This window comes from Amblyomma mixtum, chromosome 8, assembly GCF_055824585.1.
Source record: "Amblyomma mixtum isolate Tamu chromosome 8, ASM5582458v1, whole genome shotgun sequence".
NCBI classification, from domain to species: Eukaryota; Metazoa; Arthropoda; class Arachnida; order Ixodida; family Ixodidae; genus Amblyomma; species Amblyomma mixtum.
Window position 1 is genome coordinate 105,533,397 of NC_143019.1, and position 20,172 is coordinate 105,553,568.

Genomic DNA, 20,172 nt, shown 5'->3' on the forward strand with positions numbered 1-20,172 from the left:
GAGTAGAGGCAATATCCTTTTGCAAGTGTCGCCATCCCATCACCAACAGAGACCAGAAAAGAGCGCCTGCTAATGAGAACTGCTTTATTTAATTTCTACACTTTTCATACAGTGACATGTAAAGCCTCATATATGTCGCAGTAAGGGCAGTCATTTTGACCCTTCTTGTGTATATAAAAAACACGTGCAATAATTTTTTTTCCCCTTTTCAGCCTCATTATTTTGGTGGCTTGGAAAAAATGGGCGTCTTCAGGTTTGTTAGCTCTGCTAGTACATGAAGAATCTCATCAGCATAACAAGTCAGCTCATGTGGTATCCTGCGTGTAATGATATCAAAATTTTCAGCCTCTGAATCACTCTTTCTACATGAATGCGCACGGAGGCAGTTTCATATGCGGCATCCACCTCAGATTCCGTGAATTGTGGACAGGTTGCAAAAGGTGGCGTCACCAACGTTGTGTGCTGCGAGCCAACCCCTGTTTTATTGCGAAAGCAATACTGCTTGCACTTTTATGCCATCGATGGAGGTTCATCCTTCGCTCCGGCGCAGTTACGGCGCTCTACCACGTGGCCGCGTGACGTCACGACAAGAGGAAAGCTGGGGGCCCAACTCGTCTCATCGATGGAGGCTCATCCTTCGCTGCGGCTGTGCTCCTCGTAGTGCTGTGCTATGTCGGAGGATGCGTACAAAGCGAGGCTGGAACGGTGTGCCGCGGCGAAGTGACGACGCCGTGCCGAAGAAACAGACGAAGAAAGGGAACAGCGGTTGGAGAAGCAACGTGCGTATGCTGCAGAATGGCGAGCACGCCGGCTTGCTGCGGGTGCATCTACAAGTTCAGAGTCAAGTTTAAACGAGGGTAGTTTCATGGACGCTCTTAATGCCGAAGAAGAGTAGTGCGACGCGATATAATCACAAGAGAAGAAAACGCCGCGGGGAAGAAACGCCGGAACAGAAAGAAGAGTTGCTTGCTAAAAGAAGAGTGCAGTATACAGCCAAGAAGAAAGAGCAGAGCATTGTGGTGACTCGAGACGGTGACATCGTGGCTCAAGGACGTGAAGAACAAGAGATCTACGCGAGAATTCGAGAAACGAAACTACCAGCAGAACCAAGCGCAGCCAGGTGTTATTGCTTTCGCAATCAGCCAGGCTTAACCAAGCTAAGCCTCTAGCCAATTTTTTATGCCTGGAAATCCTTTATCGGCTAAGACATCACCTGGTTCAAGAAGAGTCAAAAAACCTGATTCAACTGTTAGCGTAGTATCACTAGTTCTACCTCCAAACCCCTTTGAAAGAAAAGTTATAAGGCCATTCGGAGCTATTCCAACTAGATACTTGATGGTGTGCGTTTCTTTGCAGTCCGAATACCACAGGTTTTGTTTTTCAATTCCTGGAGGAACTTCAGTTTCAAGTTCAGTGCAATCTATAACAACTCTGCATTTTGGATAGTGTACTTTGAAGCATGGAGGTAATGTGGCCAGAACGGCTCTTTGTGATGGCCAGTATAACCATTTCCTTGTTGCAGCATGGATGTTTACAAGTAGGCCCTTGAAGATGCGAGAGGCCGTTGTTTTGTGGACGACAAAAAGAACAGCGAGAACAGAAAATGGCAGCCCATGTTTCAGTTTGATCAGAAATAACAGAATCTTGTTCTCAATGGACAGCTCATTCAACTTTCTTGGAGCAGGTGGCAGTATGCTTAAAAGCAGAGCAAATAATGAAACATTAATTGCTGTCAGCGCATGAAAGGCGTTTTCATCGTGTTGAAGAGATCTGAACCCCGCGAAGAAAGGCTCTTTGCACGCTGGTTCAGTGCTTTTGTCCGAAAATCCCGGACTGCATGAGCTTCCCAAGCTAGAGCTCTCACTTGCTAGAGCTAGAGCTCTCACTTGCGCGCACAAACACATCACCGCACTTATGGTTACGCCCCCGTCACATCTTGAGTCTGAGGGAAAGAAGGTTGCCGTCGAGGTAGCGTCGACTGCAGTAGGTGGTTGTTTCCGGCCAGCCGACGGTTCCCGCGGGTCACTGACATCTGTTCTTACCAAATGACACCCGCCGCTCAAGGCCGGAACGCGACGTCACGAAAAGACGGAAAGTGGTCCCTCGTCCTTGTAGATGTTCGCGAGGGATGCTCATTATGTCCGCCAGATCGTCGCAGTGGTCGGCACGCCGAAGAACCATAGGAAACAAGGCCCTTTGTTCCCCCGCACGGTCACGACAATTGGGGAAAATAACGTCCGTCTCCCCGCGGCGGCGGCGTTTGACACGTGCAGACACTTCGGAAAGGGGTTTGGTTTTGCTTAAAGGGTACCTACTCAGGGTCCAGACATTTTTGAAAAACAAGCCCACTTCATAGATGAGGCATCATAGATAACCTCTGCAAAATACAGTACTAGAGCCATGCGCGCCCCGAAAAGCTGAAAAAAATAAAATCAAAGGCCGCTCGTTCTTTCCTTCCACAAAAATATCCCCACCCACTATTCTGAACCCATCTGACGTTATGCGGGTTACATTCGCTAAAGGCATTCCATTAGTGCATCGTTCTGACTGACGCGAGAAGGTTGGGTGTAGCCTTGGCGCCGTGTCGTCTGCTCAACGCTTTTTGCAGCGCCTTCCGTTTTGGCACATGCCTACAAACCCGCATGAAGGAACAAAAACAAGAAACTGCTAATGGAGCATACGACGACAGCCTTGAACCCTAGCCATAAAAAGTAAAAAATAGTAAAACTGAGTGAGTCGGTTCCCCCCCGCCCTGATCACGTCACGAGATAGCCCTCTGCGTGCGCGCTCCGTTCTCAGTTTTTTTCTTCAATGCAAGCCCCCCAGAACAAGGTTTTACATTTCGGTATTGCCTTTGTTTTCGAAGTTAGCTGAGCGTGTACTCTATAGGCGACTAAACAATTTCTTACAAGCTAAACATCTTATCTGCCCCCAACAGTATGGCTTTCAGGCCGGTAAATCAACAGAATCTGCTCTGTTAGATATTAAGAACTCTATAATTAACAATTTAGAAACTAAGCTTTTTTCAGTTGGAATTTTTCTTGATCTGCGCAAAGCTTTCGATTCTGTGCAACATACAATACTGCTCCATAAATTAAAGACTTACGGGATCCGTGGAGTGGCAAATTCACTTTTGGAAAGTTATCTAACTGCACGGATACAGTACACTCAGATTCATGATGTAAAATCCAGTTTTGGTATGATAAAATTCGGTGTCCCTCAGGGTTCAATTTTTGGACCACTTTTATTTATTCTCTATATTAATGACATTGTAAACATTCCATTAACTCCTAATATCATGATGTATGCCGACGATACTAATGTCTTTTTTTCCGGCTCCAGTCTCCAAGTAATTGAACACCAATGTAATGCCTGGCTTGAGGAGTTAGCGTTTGGCTCTATGTTAATCAACTTCAATTAAACGTAAACAAAGCAAAGTTTATGCTCTTCCATCCAAAAAACAAACCATTAGATCATCACATCAAACTATTTTTTAATGACTTTAACATCGAGCAAGTTCATAGTTGCCGGTTCCTTGGTGTGTTTTTTCGTAGCGATTTGGGTTGGACTGATCATATAAACTACATTAGACTAAAAATGGCCAGATCTATTTATGTTATTTATCGTGTTAGACATCTCCTCCCACTACAAGTTAAAAAACAGCTATATTTTGCCCTTGTTCATTCTCACCTGGTGTATTGCAACCTAGTGTGGGGTACATGCAACAAAACTGATTCATACAAATTGCTTTCTCTCCAGAAAAGAGCTCTACGTTTATTAAGTTCAAGTTCATCTGTTGAAACAAATCTTTTCGAAACATTTCATGTTCGCAATTTCTTTCATTCATACAATTTTAGTTTGGCTCTTCATATTTTTTATAAAGTCAAGCATGACTTTAGCTCTTTTTCTAACACTAATAATTCAAGAAACGTTGCGTATGGTCTACGTTCCGTTGCCCTATCTACTGCAAGACCCAGAACAAATTATGGTAAACAAACAACCGATTATCAAATTATAACATTGTGTAATACCTACCAGTCTCTTATTCAGATTGCTTTAGAAAGTTATAGTGTGTCTGTATTCAAGAAAAAACTGACGATTCTTTCCCCCCCCCCCCCCCGGTTAAATTTCAGCTAATTCTGTATACTTAGTTGTTTTTTTTTTGAGTGTGTGTTTGTGTTCTGCTTTTTTTTAATGTGCATATTATGAAATGTTTTGTTTATTGTTAATTGATATTTATTATTGTCTATCCTTAACTATTTTCTATTGTGATCATGTTTGCTCATTGTTTTTTGATCTTTTGTCCATTCGGCCCCTGTTTCCATGATGTGTGATCGGGGTGTAGGCCTTGTCAGGAGGCATGCTTGGTCTACCTCCTTTAGCCTCACCTCGAGGGCATATTGTATATAATATGGCCAAATAAACCTACTACTACCTACTACTACTACATCCAAGGAGACACTCGTAGGAACACTCTCCCATTTGGGATAGAGCAACAAAAGAATTAGAACGACAGACGCGACCTAATCAGTAAGGCTGTTTTAACTTAGCTAAACTTCGCAGATCTGCTATAGCTAAACCATGGGTAAAGGCTTCGGTTGAAATTTGAGAATATATTAAGACAAAGCTTACCTTAGCCGCACATTGGCGTTAGATTTTTAGCCCTTCATTTCTAAACGCCGCGATGGTTCAGTGGTTAGGGCGCTCGGCTGCTGACCCGAAAGATGCAGGTTCGATCCCGGCCGTGTCGGTCGATTTTCGATGAAGGCGAAATTGCAGAGATAAGATCAATGCTCTAATCCCCACAGGTTGGTTGCGGTTGGTTGCGACTGAGAGAAAAATGAAAATGAAAGTGCACGGGCCTGCCAACTGGCTCAAGCCGAGCGACCACCGCTGCCACGTGCAGATAGAAGAGTGTTGAAAGATAAGAGGAAAGAGAAAAAGAGAGAGTAAAGACGCGCGTCGCAACAACCGCGGACGCTGGTTGAAAAAACAGATACATGGCCGTAGCCCGTGTATCTGCTTTGGTAGCCGCGCGGCTAACAAAGCAGCGCTGAACCTACCAAAGCGCACTAGCACGGACAGGCTCTCAAAATTAGGAATGCACAACACTTCTACAAGAACTTATAGATGCACATCGGTACAAACAGTACCTTCGTCTGGCTGGCACGGAAATCGGACGCTATATACTGGATTCTCTGGGAATTCGCATACCCGCACACACTACAGACATCATCTCTCTCCCCCGCGCCATACACAACGCGCTTATCCTCAAACCCTTTCCAATGAATGTCCACCCTGAATACCATCAATCCCGCCGAGTCGCGCGAGCCAAAGCTCTCCATAAAGAATATGGCACTTCACAGGACGTGCGCTGGGTGGACGCCGCGTGTGGTCCACACTGTTCAGTAGCTGTGGCTTACCATCCAGCAGCCCCCCCCCCCCCCCCCCCCGCTTACCCATTTCATAGACCCCCTCCTGCACCCCGGAAGAGGCAGAGGAAGCAGCTATAGCAATAGCCCTTGCCCAAACCGATGCGGCTTATATAGTTAGTGATTCAAAAACAGCCATTCTTAGCTTCGCCCGCGGTCCCGTCCATCCCCCCGCGTGGCAGATATTGAGAATGTGCACCCTAAGTTCTGATATGCGTATGGAGCTCGTCTGGGTGCCGGCTCACTCTGGCAATCCTGGAAATGAGGCCGCCGATAACATAGCCCGAGGACTTATTTGCCGGGCAAATGGCGACCCCAGCCGGGATTTCTCGAGGGAGCGGGCACACACGTTCTCAGAACTGACTCAACAAGCACGACTTGCCCGTCGACTCTATCCCCCTCCCCACCCCCGCCTATCCCACTCCCAACAAATCCTCTGGAGGTGACTCCAGACCTGGACACTTCCTACCCCTCAGCTTCTATCCTATTTCCGCCCCGTTTCTCCCGAGTGCATTCTCTGTGGAGAAGCGCACGCCACCCTAAACCACATCCTCTTCGGCTGCCCTGCCGATCCTCCCCCGCAGGGACAGCCCGCCATCGGTACATGGGAGGAATGGGAGGCCCTCCTTGCGTCGCAGGACCCGGACACTCAACGTCGCTGTGTGAACCGGGGTGCCCGTGCCATAGCCCTACGTGGCCTGTACACGTGCGCGCCATGTGAGGGCTGTGCGGTGGACCTGAGACCTTGCACGGTCCAAACTCGCTTGCATAATAAAGTTTTCCATCCATCCATTCATCAGAGCCCCGTGTTGTGTGCGATGTCCGTGCACGTTAAAGAGCCCCAAGTGATCGAAATTTCAAGCGCCCTTCACTACGGCGTCCTTCATAGTCTGAGTCGCTTTGCAACGTTAAACCCCCATAAACCATCTAAACCCCTCCATTCGCGACAAGCTCCATGCGTGCAGTAATGTGCTGTGAGAGCGCATGTTAAATACCTCCAGGTACCCGAAATTTATTTGGAGCTCCACTTAGGGTGTCTATTTCGTTCCTCAGTGTTTCAATCCCTCAATCCTCCCTACCATTATTGTGCGGTTGAGGTGTCCATCGAGAAGTGAGCTAGGGTGCCTTGTCTCTGCTTGCGGCTAATAATGTCTACGCATACATGCACTCTACTTGGTTTCAGCAAAGTGGTGTGGCTCGGATTTATGCGATTAAAAATTGGAAGACTCTTAAGCTTCGCCTTTAGGAGAGATATGCGAGAGCCTGTTGCAGCGCTGCCAGGGAGTCCACGGAACGCCATCGCCCGTTCAGCGCGACGCCTTGCCCGTTGGAAACAGCTTTGAACGCAACGCATTTTTGAGGAGAGGAAACGTAGTAATTGTCTCACATCTCGGTGCATACTCTAACCCAACCGTGACGAAAGGGAGGTAGGTAGGAGTGAAAGGAGAGAGCGCGAGAAAGAGAAACAGGGGCCGTAAGGAAGGAAATGAAAATTGGATTTGAGGAAAGAAAGTTGCATTAACTGCCTCACACACCTCAGTGGACATCCGCAGCCCCGTATATAGGTGGCCGCTTCGAATTTCTGCCGCAAGCTCACTAACTTCACTAGTACGCTTATGCTGCTCGAAAAGCTGAATGGCATTACACCATCTGCAACATTCTGCGGTAGACGGTTGGCATCCGACGCGCGGCGCCGGCAGCTACAACTACGACGCCGACGGCTTTTCGACCGAACGAGCTGCATACGCTAGTGCGTAGACGATTGCGTGTGGGATTCTGAAAATAGCCCCACAGAACCACACGGATAAGTCGCGCTCATAATCTCAAGGACAACATATCGCATTAACAGCTGTCGCTGAATACTGCGTTGAAACGTGCTGACTGTCCTATCATTTTTTTTTAACCTTAACCCTAGAGTAAGGGTATACCGGTTGTGAGGCATCACACGCGAGCGTGGAGTGTAGCCTCGGTCACAAGGATATAAATGAGCAGTGGAAATAAAAATTAAAACATGGCCGGGGCGCTCACGCGTGCTTCTGTTCATGGCGCTGGGACGCGAATGTGAGAAAGACTGGTTGAAGCAGCAGTGTCTAGTTTGTACGGCTGATCCCCCCCCCCCCCCCCCCCCATATGTGCATGTTTAGAAACTTGCAGGTGGTGGTGGTGAAAACGTTTATTTAGAACGAACAGGAGGTGTTTGGACCAGCCCGTAAGGGACCGATCCTTACAAACACTAGGTGGAGGTCCCTAGTTTGAGACCCCAGTGGCGGTAGCCGCCGCCCGGGCGCGCCCGACTAAGGCTTGTTGGGCCTGTAAGTTGTGGCACCCGAGAAGGGTCGCTCCCCAGTGCTCCCGGGTTGGGTTGGGGATAGGGGGAATGGCCGGGTTGGGGGGGCAGGCCCACACCATGTGATAGGTGTCCGAAGACACCGCACTACAGTGCGGGCAGTTGCCGCTAAAGGAGGGGTCGAAATGTTTTAGGGCTGCCGGGCACAGCAAAGTATTGGTGAAGAGGCGGAGAAGGAGCGGCTCATCCGCCTTCTTGAGGCCTTTACAGGGGCTAGGGTAAAAGCGATGGCTATCTTGATAGTAGGTTGCGATATTTTTTAACGTATAGACCGGATTAAAATCGGGTTCCTGATCAGGTGGGGCGGAGAAAACATCCCGGTGAGAGAGCGCGCGGGCGGCTGCGTCTGCTGCCTCGTTTCCTGCCAACCCCTGATGATTAGGGGCCCATATGAGGTAACGGTGAGCGAGGTCCATATCCCGCATGCAATTTTGCTATATTCAATAGGCTAGGAAGGGAATGCAGCCTTGTTAGACGTTCCGACAGGCCCCTCGCGAGTCGGTGATTATGTATTTTGAATTAGAATTTGAGGCCGCGAGAGCAATCGCGACCTCTTCTGCTGGTGTTGCACTGCGGGCTCTGAAAGTGAGGCCGTTAACTGTGTTGCTGTTGTGTACTACCGCGGCCGTGTACCATCCCCCGTGGGGAGGGCCGGAGGCGTCCACGTAGTATACACCTGTTTTGTTGCCATAATATCGGGCTAGCGCTTCCGCTCGTGCTAGGCGCCGACCATTATGGTCTTCATGTGACATGTTTGCTGGAAGAGGCCGCACGTGGAGGGCACGTCTCCAGAGTTCCGGGATGCGAAGCCTGTCTTCCATTGGAGGGGTGTGTTGGATATGGAGTCGAGCAAGAAGGCGGCGACCCGACTCCGTGAGCGGCAAGCGCGTGTACTGGTTTGTAAGGTGCGCCTCCCGGAGCTCCCGGAAAGTATTCACTACCCCAAGGGCCATAAGCCGGCTGTTTCAAGTAGTGATGGGGAGGTTAAGGGCACGTTTAACAATTTTGCGAAGGATGACCTCAAGGGCGTCCTCTTCTTGTATCCGTAGGTGGAGATAAGGAGTCGAATAGAGAATTCGACTAGTTACGAAGGCGCGTTTGCCAGCCGCAAGGCATCCTTACTTCGTAACCCTCCGCGTTTGTTGGAAAACCGGCGGACCATGCGGCCCACCTGTTATCCCACCTTACAGAGTTTGGCCAATCTAGTGTCTGGCCGCCTGTGTTTGTGGATGTAGTGTCCGAGTACCCGTATCTCATCACTTTTGGCGTATGGGACCACTCTCAATAGAAAGAGATATTTTTGTTGTGGACTTCTTTGAGGGGCGGAGGTGCACAAATTCAGATTTTTGAGGGGTACATTGAAGACCGCAGCGGCGGGCGTAGCGGTCTACTATCGTCGCCGCTGTTTGCAGGCTGGTTTCAATGTCCGCTGCGCAACCCTGCGTGGTCCACAGAGTGATGTCATCGGCGTACAGGGCGTGCTGCACGCGGGCGCCACCACTCAGCTGAACCGGCAGGTGCATCATGGCCTGATTGAAGAGCAGCGAGGAAAGTAATGCGCCTTGGCGGTTTCCCCGCGTGCCGAGTAGGTAATTACCATGCTCTCCATCTTGAATTCGAATGTAGGATGGACGATTCATTAAAAATTGGCTTATGTATCGGAATGTGTTGAGGCCACAGTCGATGTGGCTTAGGTTAGTGAGTATGATCTCATGTGTTACATTTTCAAATGTCCCTTTAAGATCCAAGGCGAGTACTACCCGGTCATTCGAGGGGGTCAAGGACTTCCCGATTGAGTTACAGGAGGACATCCTGTGCGGATCTGTGTGGGCGGAATCCGAACATGATGCTCGCACAGACATGTTTGTGTTCAAGATATGTAGATAACCGATCCCGCGCCATCGTCTCCATTAGTTTGCCCACACAGGAGGTGAGAGAGATGGGGCGGAGGTTATCTGTGTCAATTGATTTGCCAGCTTTAGGAATAAAAGTGACCAAAGCCGTTTTCCATTCGATTGGCAGGGGGGCGTCCCCGCGCCAAATCGCATTGACGTGTTCCAGGAGGGACTGGTATGCCAAGTCGGGTAGGTTCGTCAAAAGCTTGACGCTGATCTTATCCCGTCCTGGCGCAAGGCCCCGTTTCATTTTCGCGAGAGCCGCTAGCAGGTCATGGAGCTGGAAAGGTTGATCCAGCTCCGTGTTCTCTCTGCCTGCATAAGAGTACGCAGATCCACGGGGGTCTTGAGCCTTACAAAGATACTGGTCCCGAAGTTTCTGTGCCAGTTGAGTCGTGTTCCCAGGAAAAGCGTGCATGGCTCGCTGCAAATGTTTTTGTGTTTCGGTTTGTTTTTTGGTTGGGTCGAATAGGGCTCGAAAGAGACGCCACGTCGGCTGGACATTTGTCGCGCGGCCGTGTTGCATCTATCTACCCAGTTGGAGTCGGCGAGTTGGGCCGCATACTCTGCCGCTGTCTGGGTAAGCTCGGCAATTCGAGCTTTAAGCTTTCTATTGTGTTTCTGGCGTCGTCAACGGCGGACGAGGCTGCGACGGGCTTCCCAGAGGTGTAGAAGGTGGTTATCCACGTCCGTGACCGCCTCTGAGAGCTGGATGTGTGTTTCATGCGAGGAAAGGTGTGCCAGCAGCTGTTGGGACCATGCTGTGTATCCTTGCGCGGAAATGGGTGCATTATCAAATGAGTTAAAATTTTGCCTGAATTTCGTCCAATCTGGGATACGGGCTTGTGTTCTGGGACGCTTGAGGGGGCGTGTGCGTAGTGTAGTGTTAATGATGCAGTGGTCGCTACCGAGGGTCTCCTCGGTGTTGAGCCAGTCTGCGTGTCGTATGTTGAGAGTGAAGGTTAAGTCCGGGCACGTATCCCGTGTCAAGGAGTTTCCTAGCCGTGTTGGGTGGACGGGGTTGGTGTGGAGGGTGAGGCCCAACGTGGACGCAAGCTCCGCCAGCCTACGTCCGCGCGACTCCTCCTTGTGATACCCCCACAGCTGACTGGGAGCGTTAAAATCGCCCACAATCAGCAGGGGATCGCGGCCCGCTACTCTTAGCGCGCGGCTAAAGAGGTCCGCAAAAGTCATCGCTTGAGTTTGGGAGAGCAGTACACGTTGAGTAATGCAACGGCGGGTCCCTGCGGCGGAGTGGTAGGATAGTCACCATTACATAGGAATACTCGAGCTTGAGGTCGAGATCCACTAGTTGGCTGTGTAGGCTTTGTGAACGAGAAGACATGACGCGGGATCCTGTTGGAACGTCGTGTAATTTGAAAGTGTGGCGCCCAGGCCTGGCTCCTGGAGGGCAACCACGGCTGGTAGGGACTCGAAGGTTTCAAGGTAGAGGCGGAAATTCGCCCGATTAGTGCGGTTTTTAAAGCCTCTACAGTTCCATTGTGTTATGGAAGTTGATATAGTCGAATTGGAGATGGCGGAACTCCTTTGATTAAGGTGTCTCGCCATGATTTAAAATTCTTGGGGGGGGGGAGGGATTGGCTGCCCCAGAGCCAGCTACTTGCGCCATCAAGGGGGTGATGATGGAAGGAGCGGGGCAGCTGTCCTCATTGTCCGAATCAATAATCAGACGGTTGAATTTTGAAGGACGGGATACGTCCCTAATGGGCCCCGTCCGACGGAGTTGGCGGGGGTTGTCCAAGATGTGTTTTGATACTACCGCGGGGACGGCAGATTTGACCTTGGTCAAGATTTGGTCCATGGCGGTCTCGATCATAGATCGCAATTTAGAGGTTAAGCGCTCCTCCATCGCAGAGATGGCTGTCACGAGGGCAGGCGAGATCTCCGCGTCGCTCTCAATTGCGTCCGAGTTCTGCGGGCTCGGAGCGGCACCCGGCGAACGCGGCAGCCGCATGACAAGTTTTGCGTACGACAGGACGTCCTGGTAGTCAGTACACTAGATCAGTTAAAACCTTGTACACTAATCCAAGCTACGACCCGAAAATCATTTATATATTAATGCTTTTGGGATTTGTCGCTAACGGTCAAATCCGACGACGACACCAGCTTTGCTGCGACAAGGGGCCCATTATGCTGTCGCGTTAATATCATGCGACCCACCGCGAAGTCGAGCTCTCCAGGCTAACGTTAACTATTAACGATGTTTAGGATAGATGAAAACAACTTTATTACACAAACACACACAAAAAAAATCTTCCAGGGTGGTCTCCTACAGGTCCAGGAGTCCACGGGCTTGTGCTTCACGTAAAGCCCGATCCACCAGCCATTTCTGGCCGGCGGGCTGAGCTATCCGTAAAGGAGCCTCCGAGGAAGAATCAGTGGGATTGGGGATGGGGGGTACTGCCTTTCGGGAAGGACATTCCCAAAGGTAGTGGAAAAGTCTGGATCTGGGCACGCCACAGTTGGTACAATCAGGAGGCAAGGTGGGGTGAAAGCATGAGAGAGACGGTAAGGTGAAATAAAGGAGCCTGTCTAATTGTCGCCATGTGGCGCTGGATAAGGGCGACAAGGTACTGTAGGGTGGTGGCAGGGACATGCGGCTGAGTTTCTGAAATGTGGTGATTTGGTGACATGTACAGAGGACCGATGGGGCCTCTTGCGCCGAGTTGGGTGCGTGATCATCCGGGGTCGGGGAGGAGAGTTCTCGGGCCAGCGCATGAACGCGCTTATTACCGAGGATCGAGGCAAGCCCAAGGACCCACGACAGAGTAACCGTTCGATCGAAAGAGGTGGCCGTGGTAAGAATACGGGGCGTTGCGGGCGTCGCCACGCCCTTTAGCTAGTGGCGATACGCGGCCTGGGAATCTGTGCAAATTTCGGTTACGTTTTTGTCAATGATGGAGTGGGCCAGAACAAGTGCGATGGCGGCTCCTTCAGCCCAGCTGCGGGATCGCGGCGAGAAGGCGGCGACGCCCGGCCCCCGCCAGCCAACTCGAAGACGCCACAGCAGCCGCCGAAGACGCCGCCGCAGCAAAACCGACAAACGTCAGATCAGGGCGCTCCGGCCTTCCAGCCTGAGGACTTCCCGGATCTCGGAGGCGCTAGCTAGCAAAAGGCGTCCAAGAAATCACAGGGCAAGGGTGGTGGTCGACCTAGGGTCGTTTCTCAGTCCCCTCCTCCCCCTCCTCATCCCTCTCCCGAACTCATCGAGATGCGCCGCGAAATGGCAGCGCTACGGGAGCAAGTTAAACAGCTCGCGGCTGAAAACAAAATTCTCCGCATGGGAAGATCCACATCGTCGCCACTGGCACGCGAAAGTGCGCCCGCGTCCGAGAACCCGGAGCCCATGAGCGAAGGGTCTGTTCCCCAATCCAATGCGAGTCGTCTGGACGCTCTAGAAAACAGCGTAGCTGAAATTTATATTCAGCTTAGCAGTCTCGGCCAGCTAATTTCCGAAATTATCAACAAAACTATTGCCGAAACCACCCAGAAGATGACCCTCGCGGTCACAAGTAACATTAAAACCTGGATCAACGATTCCAACCGCCTGTGGCGTCGCCCAAGCCACACTAAGGAGCGTCCATCCAAATTCAACCGCCACATTGACCTCAGCGAAATTAGCGAGGACCCCATCGAATCTTCTTTGACTCAGGGCGCCGGACAGGCTGCGATGGCGGCTGGCCAAGCTCACCCCGAAATTCATCATGGCACAAGCGACCCTGCCGCCCCCCAAAACAGCAGGCTTTTTCAGTTATTGAATGGAATTGCAGAGGTCTCAAAGACCGAAAAAAACGAGCTCATATTCGCCTCTATCTCGAGAAGTTTAATCACCCAACTGCGGTAGTCGCCCTACAGGAATCTGGGGCGGCAGTGAAGCTGTCGGGATATATAATACGTACCAGCGTGACCCCTCCACCTGTCTGCTTGTCCACAAAAGCTGCACAGCGCAACAGGTCGATCTCGAATTAAATTTGCCCTACTCGTATGTAATGGCCTCCGTCGTCCCCCTGAAAACGACTGACCCCCTCGTACACATTCTTAATATTTACTCTCCCCCTAAACGTAAGATCACATTTTTTTCCGACATCTTCAGTAAGGCACTGAAGGTGGCAGGGTGGGACCCCCTTCTGATTGTGGGTGATTTAAACGCCCCCAGTCGGATGTGGGGTTATCGCAAGGAGGAAACGCGTGGCAGAAAGCTGACGGAGCTTATCTCCACGCTGGGCATCACCCTCCAAACCGACCCTGCAGTCCCAACCAGAGTGGGTAACTCCGTCAATCGGGACACGTGCCCTGATCTTACCCTCACTCGGAACATTCAACACGCAGAATGGATCAACACCGAGGACACCCTCCGCAGCGACCACTGCCTCATCAACATCATTCGCTACACCCGCCCCCTCAACAGACCCCTAAACCAGGCACGACTCCCAGAATGGACGGCTTTCCGGCAGTCCTTGCCCCCAAACAGTCTGGTAAAAAACGGCTATTCCTATTGGGCCCACACCCTTATACAAAATATTCGCAAACACGACAGGCAAATTCAGCTTACAGATAGGGTGACGGATGTGGATAACCATCTCCTTCATCTCTGGGAGGCGCGTCGCAGTCTCACAAAGAGATGGCGTCGCCAGAAACACAATCGGAAGCTGAAACTTCGAATTCTCGATATCACCGAGCAGGCGGCGGACTACGCTACCCAGCTTGCCGACTCCAACTGGGTGGATCACTGCAATCTGGCCGCTAGGCAAATGTCTAGTCGCAACACATGGACACTTTTCCGTAGTCTAATCGATCCCACCCAAACACGCACCGAAACCCAAAAACACCTTCAAAGAGCTATTCACAACTTTAAGGGCAATACGGACCAGCTGGCACAGACATTGCGGGATCGATATCTGTGCCAGACACAAGACCCCCGGGGGTCGGAGCATCTCTATGCAGGCAGAGAAAATCCTGATCTCGATCGGCGATTTCAACTCCATGACCTACGGGCGGCTCTTGCCAAAATGAAACGAGGCACGGCTCCGAGTCGAGACAAGGTAACGCTCAAACTTATGGCCAACCTACCGGATCCGGCGTATGAAGCACCCTTAGAATACATAAATTCCGTCTGAGAAGGGTACCATCCTCTACCCATAGAGTGGAAAACTGCGCTAGTCACCTTCATCCCGAAGGCCGGCAAACCAATCAATACAGACAACCTCCGACCCATTTCCTTAACATCTTGTGTGGGCAAACTCATGGAGACTGGTTAGAGATCGACTCTCAGGATACTTAGAAAATCGCAACACGTTCGCGGATACCATGTTCGGTTTTAGGCCGCATAGGTCATCTCAAGACATACTCCTCCAACTAAAACATGAAGTGCTTACTCCTGTCGAGTGCCCCCATAACGATAAGATAGTTCTGGTCTTGGACCTTAAAGGGGCATTTGACAATGTTAAGCACAGCGTCATTCTCGCCCACCTGAGCGAGACTGACTGCGGCACTAACACCTTCAATTGTATTAAACACTTTGTCACGGATCGGCAGGCCTTCGTCCGCATCCAGGACGAAGAGCACGGCCCGTACAGTATGGGCAGCAGGGGTACACCACAAGGCGCTGTACTGTCCCCTCTGCTCTTTAACTTAGCAATGCTTCACCTACCCTCTAAACTGGCCGATGTCGAAGGCATCCAGCATGCGCTGTATGCCGACGACATCACTATTTGGGCCACCCAAGGTAACGTGGGTCACATGGAGGAATGCCTGCAAGCAGCCGTTGACATAGTAGACAACTATGCGGCGTACTGCGGCCGCCAGTGCTCCCCACAGAAATCAGAATTCGTGCATATTCGGCCATCGCCGAAGTGTGCTATCCCTATTTCCCTCTCTCTCGCCAGCGGCCCCATCCGTGAGGCATCGGAGATCAGAGTTCCCGGACTCTTTATTAGTAGAACACGTCGCGCAGACACAACACTGGCCAAGCTGCGTAAGGCTGGAGACCAGGTGGGCCGCATGGTCCGTCGGGTCTCCAACAAACGCGGAGGTCTACGATGCACACATGCGTTGCGACTCGCACATGCTTTCGTTACGAGTCGAATACTCTATTCAACCCCCTACCTTCACTTACGCAAGCAGGACGAAGATGTCTTGGAGGTTACCCTCCGTGAGATCATCAAAAGGGCGCTCGACCTTCCGATCTCCACCTCGAACGCGAGGCTCCTCGCGCTGGCAGTGGTGAACACCTATCGGGAGCTGCAAGAAGCGCACCTCACCAACCAATACACGCGTCTTGCCCAGACCGTGTCCGGTCGTCGCCTTTTGGACCGACTACATATTCAACACAACCATCACACAGAGGAAAGGGTACGAGTGCCCGAAATCTGGAGATGCGCCATCCACGTTCGACCCCTTCCTACGAAAATGTCCAAAGAAGACCATAATGGCCGGCGGCAGGCGCGGGCGGATGCCCTCCACCGCCATTATGGCAACAAATACGGTGAATTTTATACGGACGTGGCCGGCCCGCACCGCTCTAGGGGGGGAGGGGGGTGGTACATGGCCGCGGTCATACACCAACAAATACAGGTTGACGGGCTCACTTTCAAAGCTCCCAGCCCAACTCACGCTGAGGAGGTAGCCATCGCTCTGGCGGCCTCTCACCCTCAGGCGCAATATATCCGCTCAGACTCGCAAGGAGCTTGTCGAAATTACGAGCTGGGTTGGGTCTCCCTCACAGCTTATCGAATACTTCGGAACGGGGCACGGGACCGAGATCCTACGCTCCGCTACTTAGTCTGGACTCCGAGCCACCAAGGCCTACCAGGTAACGAGGCTGCAGACGCAGCCGCCCGCGCACTCACTTCCCGGGCCCCTGGCGATGACCTTACCGATTCGGATCTGGACAACGAACCCCTTTTAAAATTTAAAGATATAGTCAATCACTATCAAGACTCTCACCGCAAGTAACCGACTCCCCTCAAGGGCCTGGGAAAAGCAGGTGAGCGCCTTCTGATAAGACTTTTTACGAATACATTGCTGCGCCCGGCAGTCATGAAACACTTCGACCCCTCCTTTTCTGGCCTCTGCCCATTCTGTACGGAGGTGGCTGACACCTACCATTTGGTGTGGGCATGCCAGAAAAATACTTCCCTCACCCCCCACCCCAACCCAACCCGAGAGGACTGGGAGGCGGCCCTGCTCGGCTGCCACGACCTTCCGGCCCAACAGGTCATGGTCCGGCTCCCCGAGCGGCGGTACAGTCAAATGGGGTCCCGGAATCGGGACCCCACCTAGTATTGTGAGGGGGCTGGCGCACTAGGGGCTACCACCCAAACTACATCTCTATGTGTAGTAACCTGTAATCAATGCTTTTCACCACCACCACCTTCCGCCTCTGCAGGCGAATTAGTTTAGATAGTGGCGGCGGCCCCCACTGTGCCGTCTTCATAGGCTGTGACTGCCGTGAAATATCCTGCTTGAGAATTTTGTGCCCCGTCGACATAAAGGATATCGGAGCGGTTGCTGTACGTTTCGGTGTAATAGCTCGCTCGTGGAAATTCAGGCAAAATTTTAACTCACTTGATAATACACTCATATCCGCGCAAGGCTACCCAGCATAGTCCCAACAGCTGCTGACTCACCTTTCCTCGCATGAAAAAAACATCCAGCTCTCAGAGGCGGTCACAGATGAGGATAACCACCATCTACACCTCTAGGAAGCCCGTCGCAGCCTTGTCCGCCGTTGGCGACGCCAGAAACACAATAGAAATCTTAAAGCTCGAATTGCCGAGCTTACCCAGACAGCGGCAGAGTATGCGGCCCAACTCGCCGACTCCAACTGGGTAGATAGATGCAACACGGCCGCGCGACAAATGTCCAGCCGAAACACGTGGCGTCTCTTTCGAGCCCTAATCGACCCAACCAAAAAACAAACCGAAAGACAAAAACATTTGCAGCGAGCCATGCACGCTTTTCCTGGCAACACGACTGGACTGGCACAGAAACTTCGGGACCAGTATCTGTGTAAAGCTCAAGACCCCCGTGGTTCTGCGTACTCTTATGCAGGCAGAGAGAACACGGAGCTGGATCAACCTTTCCAGCTCCATGACCTGCTAGCGGCTCTCGCGAAAATGAAACGGGGCACTGCGCCAGGACGGGATAAGACCACCGTCAAGCTTTTGACGAACCTGCCCGACTTGGCATACCAGTCCCTCCTGGAACACGTCAATGCGATTTGGCGCGGGGACACCCCCCTGCCAATCGAATGGAAAACGGCTTTGGTCACTTTTATTCCTAAAGCTGGCAAATCAATTGACACAGATAACCTCCGCCCCATCTCTCTCACCTACTGTGTGGGCAAATTAATGAAGACGATGGTGCGGGATCGGTTATCTACATATCTTGAACACAAACATGTCTGTGCGAGCACCATGTTCGGATTCCGCCCACACAGATCCGCACAGGATGTCCTCCTGCAACTCAATCGGGAAGTCCTTGACCCCCTCGAATGACCGGGTAGTACTCGCCTTGGATCTTAAATGGGCATTTGAAAATGTAACACATGAGATCATACTCACTAACCTAAGCCACACCGACTGTGCCCTCAACACATTCTGATACATAAGCCAATTTTTAATGGATCGTCAATCCTACATTCGAATTCAAAATAGAGAGCATGGTCATTACCTACTCGGCACGCGGGGAACCCCCCAAGCCGCATTACTTTCCTCCCTGCTCTTCAATCAGGCTATGATGCACCTGCCGGCTCAGCTGAGTGGTGGCGCCCGCGTGCAGCACGCCCTGTACGCCGATGACATCACTCTGTGGGCCACGCAGGGTTGCGCAGCGGACATTGAAACCAGCCTGCAAACAGCGGCGACGATAGTAGACCGCTACGCCCGCCGCTGCGGTCTTATATGTACCCCTCAAAAATCTGAATTTGTGCACCTCCGCCCCTCAAAGAAGTCCACAACTAAAATATCTCTTTCTCTTGAGAGTGGTCCCATACGCCAAAAGTGATGAGATACGGGTACTCGGACTCTACATCCACAAACACAGGCAGCCAGACACTAGATTGGCCAAACTCCGTAAGGTGGGAAAACAGGTGGGCCGCATGGTCCGCCGGTTTTGCAACAAACGCAGAGGGTTACGAAATAAGGATGCCTTGCGGCTGGCAAACGCGCCTTCGTAACTAGTCGAATTCTCTATTCGACTCCTTATCTCCACCTACGGAAACAAGAAGAGGACGCCCTTGAGGTCATCCTTCGCAAAATTGTTAAACGTGCCCTTAACCTCCCCATCACTACTTGAAACAGCCGGCTTATGTCCCTTGGGGTGGTGAATACTTTCCGGGAGCTCCGGGAGGCGCACCTTACAACCTAGTACACGCGCTTGTCGCTAACGGAGTTGGGTTGCCACCTTCTCTCTTGACTCCATATCCAACACACCCCTTCAATGGAAGACAGGATTCACATCCCAGAACTGTGGAGACGTGCCGTTCACGTGCGGCCTCTTGCAGCAAACATGTCACATGAAGACCATAATGGTCGGCGCCTGGCACGAGCGGAAGCGCTAGCCCGACATTATGGCACCAAAACAGGTGTATACTACGTCGACGCCTCCGGCCCTCACCACGGGGGATGGTACACGCCCGCGGTAGTTCACAACAGTAACACAGTTAACGGCCTCACTTTCAGAGCCCGCAGTGCAACACAAGCAGAAGAGGTCGCGATTGCTCTCGCGGCCTCAAATTCCAATTCAAAATACATAATCACCGACTCGCGAGGCGCCTGTCGGAACGTCGAACAAGGCTGCACTCACTTCCTAGCCTATCGAATATACCGAAGTTGCATACGGAATACGGGCCCCGCACACCGTTACTTTATACGGGCCCCTGCTCATCAGGGGTTGGCAGGAAACAAGGCAGCAGACGCAGCCGCCCGCGCGCTCTCTCACCGGGCGTTTTCTCCTCACCACCTGATCAGGAACCCGATTTTAATCCGTTCTATACGTTAAAAGATATCACAACCTACTATCAAGATAGCCATCGCCTTTACCCTAGCCCATGTAAAGGCCTAAAGAATGCGGATGAGCGGCTCCTTCTCCCCCTCTTCACCAATACATTGCTGTGCCCGGCAGCCTAAAACACTTCGACCCCTCCTTTAGCGGAACTGCCCGCACTGTAGTGCGGTGTCTTCGGACGCCTATCATATGGTGTGGGCCTGCCCCTCCAACCCGGCCACTCCCCCCATCCCCAACCCAACCCGGGAGGACTGGGAGGCGACCCTGCTCGGCTGCCACGATTTACAGGCCCAACAAGCCTTAGTCGGGCGCGCCCGGGCGGCGGCTGCCACCACTCGGGTCCCAAACTAGGGACCTCCGCCTAGTGTTTGTAAGGATCGGTCCCTTACGGGCTGATCCAATCACCTCCTGTCCCTTCTGAATAAATGTTTTTCACCCCCACCACCTGCCCTGATGGAGACTAGCACTC

The 20,172-nt window shown here is 51.7% G+C and overlaps 1 pseudogene; it reads right to left on the minus strand.

Annotated features, from left to right (window-relative positions):
• Positions 1–217: 217 nt before the first annotated feature.
• On the minus strand, positions 218–1,904 carry LOC149333784 (uncharacterized; annotated as a pseudogene).
• Between the last annotated feature and the right edge of the window lie 18,268 nt (positions 1,905–20,172).